At 37.8% G+C, this 7,030-nt stretch overlaps 1 non-coding gene across 1 annotated transcript; it reads left to right on the top strand.

Moving 5' to 3' along the window:
• Positions 1-301: 301 nt before the first annotated feature.
• trnak-uuu (transfer RNA lysine (anticodon UUU)) lies at positions 302-374 on the top strand. Its single transcript has one exon. It is a non-coding gene; the product is annotated as a tRNA-Lys (tRNA).
• The last annotated feature ends 6,656 nt before the right edge of the window (positions 375-7,030 follow it).

Genomic DNA, 7,030 nt, shown 5'->3' on the forward strand with positions numbered 1-7,030 from the left:
GGATGATACATTTACATTTTACATTTATGAAATTTGGCAGACGCTTTTATCCAAAGCGACTTACAGTGCAGGGACAATCCCCCCGGAACAACCTGGAGTTAAGTGCCTTGCTCATGGACACAATGGTGGTGGCTGTGGGGTTAGAACCTGTGACCTTCTGATTAACCTGTGACCTTCTGATTAACAGCCCTGTGCTTTAAATAATGTTCCTCTTGCTCTTCCAGATCTGAACAGATTATTTAAGTAGAAGGTGAGTGCACATTTTGGCAGGTCTGAAAAAAGCTGAAAGTGCCTTGCAAGAGCCTGGATAGCTTAGTTGGTAGAGCATCAGACTTTTAATCTGAGGTTCTAGGGTTCAAATCCCTGTTTGGGTGACAGGACAATGTTAAGTTCAATCTATATTATACATTCCCTTCTAAATGATTGTCCTCTTGCATTTAGAGATGTGAGGAACATCCAAAAGGTAACAAATACAAGTTGATTTTTTTCACTATTGCATTTAGGTTTAGCCACTGGAGAGCTAGCTGGCAATCTCTCCAGGGAAATCCACCTTTTTTTTTTGATTGAAAACATTATCAAACTTATAAATACAAAATCATTGTTTTCTTACAGATGATTGAATAACAAGATAATGTACATAAGAAAAGGATTCAGAGTTAAAACATATTCAACCTATACAATAAAATAAATTAAAAGACATCTTCTACAGGCAGAAATATATTATATTTCTTTAAAACATTCAGTACATAAATATTACTTTAAAAACCAAGTCACTTCCAGGTACATTCCATGCTAAATCTTTTAAAACTTTAAAAACCCTTGGAGAAAAAACGACATAAAAACTTTGCAACATGTTTTCATACTTAAAATACCAATACAGTCCTTTAATATATCTTTCTGTTTTCTTTTTAAGAACATTCCAAACATTAAGCACCACTCTTCCTTCTTTGGCCACATTTCTTCTTTCCCATACTGCATTTTTTATCAACATTATTAACAGGTTCACAAACTTTTTACTTTGACAATTTTCCTCCCATCCAAACATCACTATCCTCTTCCATTCTATTACCTCTTCGTCCCAGTCCTCAATTAATTCTTTTATTATTAATTAATCTTGCATTTTCTGTAAAAATCCTCCAACTCTTTACAGTATAGAAACAAGTGTAAAATTCCTTCGTCTTCGTCTTTGCATACTTTACATGTTGCATTCTGTTCCATTTCAATCTTAGTTAAAATACAATCGGTAAAAATTACTTTGTGCCTTATAAAATACTCTAAACATTCCAGTTTGGTTTCCACAATCTTTCCCCTCATATTTCTCCATATACTTTCTTTTTTCAGATCTTTAAATCTCTGTACCCAAAAATTGTTAATAAAACTTTTTCACATTACACTCCTTAAAATTACATATTTCCCCTTTCAGGCCGACATTAATGTCTTTCTCTTCCTTCCATTCTTCCATGTTTTCTATTCTTTTAATCCATTCCTTCGGTATTGCGTTTTTGATCATTTCGTATTTATTTTCTATTTCTCGTTTGTTGCATTCCTCTTTTGCTTCCTCCATTGCATCCATTATAAATTGTGATGGTAAAAACCCTTCTTTAAATTCATACAAAACATCTCTTACCCTTGTTATTCCCACCTCCATCCATTTTTTAAACAAGATCTCTTTCCCATCTCTTAAAATCCTTTTGTTTAAGAACAGAGGTTGGTTTAAGATGTTTTCTCTTCCTTTCAGATTATAATCTATTACACTTAAGAAATCCCCCCAAGCACCCCCAAGCACTTAAAATCTGTTTATAGAAGTCAGGTAATCCTTCCACCATCCAGTTTTTTGTTTTCATCCATAAAATATCCTCCCCCAAATTAAAATTCCCACATTTGTTTAAAAAATATTTCATAACCTTCTTCAATTCCGTTTCATTTTCGTCTTGCAACAATTTTTTGACTATTTTAACTCTTAAGCAGTTTTTCCTTTGTTTAATATCCATTAACCCCAACCCCCCCTCTTCTAATGGTCCTAATAAGGTATTGTATGCTATTCTCAGGTGTTTACCCTCCCACAAAAACCAGAGAAAACATTTCTTCAACCTCCCTTCTACCCACAAAGGCATTTCTGTCACATATAAAACATACCACAACTTTGAGGCCATTAAAACATTCAATAATAAAACCTTCCCTTTTCAAACATTTTGGCAGGTCTGAAAAAAACCTGAAAGTGCCTTGAGTTTTTTCTCAGCACCCAAGCCTCGGGACCCGTGTTTGCCTCCTGACGTACTATTACCTGCCCCCGCCCCCGCCACGAGGCCCTACCCGGTACGTCCAAAATGATCGCCCCGTTATTGCCCCTCACATGGAGCTTAGATGCATGGCTTGAGCTTACCAGCCCGTCGCGATGGCTGGCCAGGACCACCCGACTCGGCTCCCTTATTGTTTCAGCGGTATTCACTCCACTCCGATGCGTGGCGAAAACGGCAGCACTTTATGAGCAGAGATTGCCACGCTGCTACTCAAGGACGCGATAGAGCTTGTCCCTCCAGCCGAGATGAAGAAGGGTTTCTACAGCCCTTACCTCATCGTACCCAAAAAAGGCGGTGGGTTCCGGCCAATCTTGGGCCTTTCCCCCCAGAAAGAATAGGAATGGAAAAGGATGCCTTCTCCGACGCATCTATAGCATTAAGATAGCCTCAGAAACATAGAGAGAGAAAAAGTCGCAGCTGGCTCCCATACAAGTCGTATCGCCTGTTCCCGTATGGGTACTGGGATCCTAAGAGCGGTATATGACACCTTTTTGTGGAGGCATTGGGAGGGTTACGTGCAGCCGACCCAGCTGCTTCTAGCACGCAGCAGCCTGCTTGCACCTGGCTCTGCAGTCACGTAACACGGGTAGTGCATGGCGTTTTGAAGTGGGACCCTTTGTGTCACTACAATCGACACAACATCGAGTGAGTGACAGAAGGGGAACGTCATGGTTACTGTTGAAACCTCCGTTCCCCGATGAAAGGAACGAGACGTTGTGTTCCCCTTGCCATGTCACTATCCCTACCACTGTAATGTGCCATAACTGTATTCTCGGCTATTCAGTGAAAACCTGTCTGAGATTCGCTCACCAGCTCCCCTTTATTCCCATATGTCCGGGGCTGGGCATGCAAATTCTGTCTGCCAACTTGACATTGGCCTTTTCTCAAGTTTAGAGGTATGCAAGGCTCTCAGAAGAGACCCCTTGTGTCACTATAATCGACACAACATCTTGTTCCTTCCATCGGGGAACGGAGGTTATGATAGTAACCATGAAGTTTTGTCACTAAGCATTGCCCACCGTTAAAGATACATAATTTAAACACATTTTAAATGTAATACTACTTTTTACGTCTTACATTAATAATTACAATAATAATATGACCCCACACACATTACTTTATCATGATTTGAAAAACATCTGGATGATTACATCAATGTGTTATTTAATCACAATTTCTTAGTTTGAGTTCAGAGGAAGGTCATAACGCCTGACCAAACACATCATACCATAACATGTACAACAGCCGGAGGGAGGGGGTAAGAGGAAGCAAAGGTAAAATGTCAACCTATTAGGTCATAAATCATAGGTCATTAATAATTTTTTGTCATTCGGTGCATCATATTTTCTTCTCAAGCATTATTATACTGAAACAAATTTGTTAGGATGAACTGTGTAAAATCCCTCCTCAGTGATATAAAAGGCTGATAATGAGCTACAGGAAACATCTGGTGGGTTATTTCTGCTCATGGAGGTTTTACCAGTTATTAAATACAAAGGTTCACATACTTTTTCCAGCATGGATAAATAAATATTAGATTTCTGTTTGGGTTTCGCTTGACTCTGAGATGCCTTCTCATTTCATAAGTCCACCACACGCCACTGGCAAAAAGATAATCCATATGTTTTGAGATTGATCCAATCGACTGTGGGTGAAAACAGACCACATTTTTTTTCTCCACTATAAATCTTGACATCAGCAGTCTCCTTTGGCGATCAAGATTTCAACCCCAGTTACACTTCCTGGAACCATCTAGCTCTCTGGCCCTGCATCCCAAACTGGTCCTTATCTGCCCTAAACAGTACATCAGATTAGAAATAGGGAGTCCCAAACCATAGTATGTAGAAAGGAGTGTCCCAAAGTTGCCTGGATGGTCTGCAATTTCCAGTAAATTTCCGAAGTGTGGACCCATGAACACACTTTCAGCTTATATTGCCCACAATCCCTTGCTCGATGGAAGAGGAGTTTGACCGTTCACTGTCAAATTTGAAAAACTACAAACATTAAGGTCAGACTGATGGTGCATCATCTCTTCATCATGTTTTTACACATAAGACATTGAACTTTACACAAGTTTAGTTGAAATTGTGAAGAGAAATTACTTTGTTCCCGCTGTCGGATAAAGACGCTGGTCGGCTCATTAAATTGCGAATGATCAAGCGGGTCCATTTACATTGATCAGAAAAGGGTTTAATAGTCATAATTTTGTCATCATGCATACTTTTATGTCCATCTACTGTATATGTGCTTATTGTGGATGCTCTTGTGTTAAGAGCTTCTTTTTCAAAAAAGTATCTTTAAGGTCTCAGCACACCATATAGATTTAAAAAGGGGAACATCACAAACAAAAACATTTAACAAATTAACACAATTGTCTGTTCTCGTTTTATTTTTGTCATTTATTGTATCACTGAAAATGAAATATAGTTGAGGTCAGATTCTCTTTCAAGGTACTTTTGTAATGATGTAAACAGTATGTAACACAGCCCAGAAAAAAATATTGTGATTCAGCACAATGTCATTCAAGTGTTGTCTTTCCAACGTGGTATAATATTAAAGTTAAATACTACAGATAATCCAACTTGTTTTTAGTATGTTATCAGTGTTATATTTAATATACAACACATTGTGGACATCACACATTGAATAGATTACAGGCTACACCACAGTTCAACGTTTAAAAAATCTAGAAGTCACATTTAAAACAAAACATTCAATAACACACTATATAGAGTTCTGATGATGAGCTAGTGTAAAAGAAAAACGTTGTGAGAAATCAGACAAAGCTTGAATAGCCAATTCTCCTCTGGCTAAATGTATATTATTTGTATTTAAAAATGTATTGTTAATTATTATATGGGTTGGGGGTTTCTCACCTAGGGCAACAAGTGAGCACATGACTGCACGAAATTGTGTAGACACATCTACAATTATCAGATATATGCAATTTTATAGAAACAATTCTAATATACACACAATAGGTTTGAATTATGAATTTGAACTGTTCCATATTCATGAAAATATGGGTGGAGCTATGACATTACTGCAGGTGAGTGACAGATTTCAGTGAAAGTGAAACTAAGAAGCCACTTAAAACAGCAATCAGACATTCTGAGACTTCAGTGATCACAGCTGATATTCCAGCCTGGTCTCATGAAATTTACACGAAAAACTTCATTTTTTCATATTTTTCATAACACGTTTGGCTGCACTTTTCAAGTGAAATGTCCAACAGTGTGCGCCCAAATGGAGCGAAATGAGGTTGCAATCAGACAAGGTTTTTAAGGTGAATTTTAGATGCCTAACCTAAAACTAAACCCAAAACAGACATCCTTACCCTTAGCCAACACCTAACCTTAACCGATAGTGTTTTAAAAATGCAGAACCGAAATTAAAAGCACTTTCTGAAGCAACCACGTAATTTCGTGTCGCTTCTATGTCTCTGTCGTGTCTCATGCCAGCTTGATTTCTTGCCTGGTTTTGAACCATGGTCCTCCGAGTTAGTCCAATGCTCTGAGGTGCGCCAAGGCCGGCGCTTGTTATTCGAGGTAACCAGAAGAATACCACAAATCGTCATGGAGACACTTAAGCAAATCATTTTGGAATAAGTGTAAATATGTAGGTGGCTCTGTAATACAAGTGTTATAATGCATACTTTTTCAAAAGATGTGATGAGAGCAATAGTGTGTTGAAATCATAACATAGCCATTGCAGTCATGATTTGAGTGAAAGTGAATAAAACGGTTGTTGCAACTCCTCTAGTGTTCACTTCACCTCACATCTGCAGGGAAATCTACCTTGAGACATGTATAAAAAGTTTAGCAAAAATTTATATAGTCACGTTTTCACTATGAGATCACCAAGTTGCGATATTCACTCACAGGTAAGTGATGGAAATATATGAGATTTCGCTGAACTATTTTCTAATATTAGAGGTCTGTTTCAGAACACGTTCTGCACTCAACAGAACACAAGACTCACAACATCGTTCATTTAGTCAAGGGGAGCAGAGGTCCATTCTACGTATAGGTCCATTCTTTGATAAATCATTGGAAAATAATACACTATCTTTGAGGTTTCCTTTATGCAAAGTAAATCTTTAAGTATTACTTGGACTAAAATCCTCCCTAACTTTTGTCCTAGCCTCAGATATAGTCTGAGATCAGAAGTTGTGCAGTTTCTACACTATTAAAACATGATTAAAAAATATATAACACTTTTTAATTTTGTCTCATTCGTCTTTCCACAGTTCAGCGTAGATTGTGTTCAATTGACAGAAGACTTTTACAGCCTATTTTTGATTAGTCTGATGTTTAAAGTTATACAAAATAGCAGGCAGTAAAAAGGCTAAATTATGTGGTTTTGAGAAAAAGTCACTGCAAGGTTTATTGCATTGTGTGTTAAGTTTTTCAAAAGCACCTGTGACTTAAAGTTAGCAAATGTGCCAAATGCCATATTGACGCTCGAGTCTTGTGGTGTATGCAGCACATGCAAACAGTCAAATGTGCTTCTTGGTCAAAAGCCCCTTTTTATGCAATGTTAAATGTAAACACACATCCGTCATCGTAAAACAAAACTCTTACCAGATGCAACAAAAATCTGTGCCGTCTTGACTTGATGTAAACAGTGTGTAAGCAGACAGGACAAAAATCTTACATCTCAAATGATTTGAACTGTGCGATGTGAAAATGCAGCTTAACAGACTTGCTGATGTTTGTTATAGGCCTATC

Source organism: Xyrauchen texanus, chromosome 25 (assembly GCF_025860055.1).
Source record: "Xyrauchen texanus isolate HMW12.3.18 chromosome 25, RBS_HiC_50CHRs, whole genome shotgun sequence".
Classification (NCBI taxonomy): domain Eukaryota; kingdom Metazoa; phylum Chordata; class Actinopteri; order Cypriniformes; family Catostomidae; genus Xyrauchen; species Xyrauchen texanus.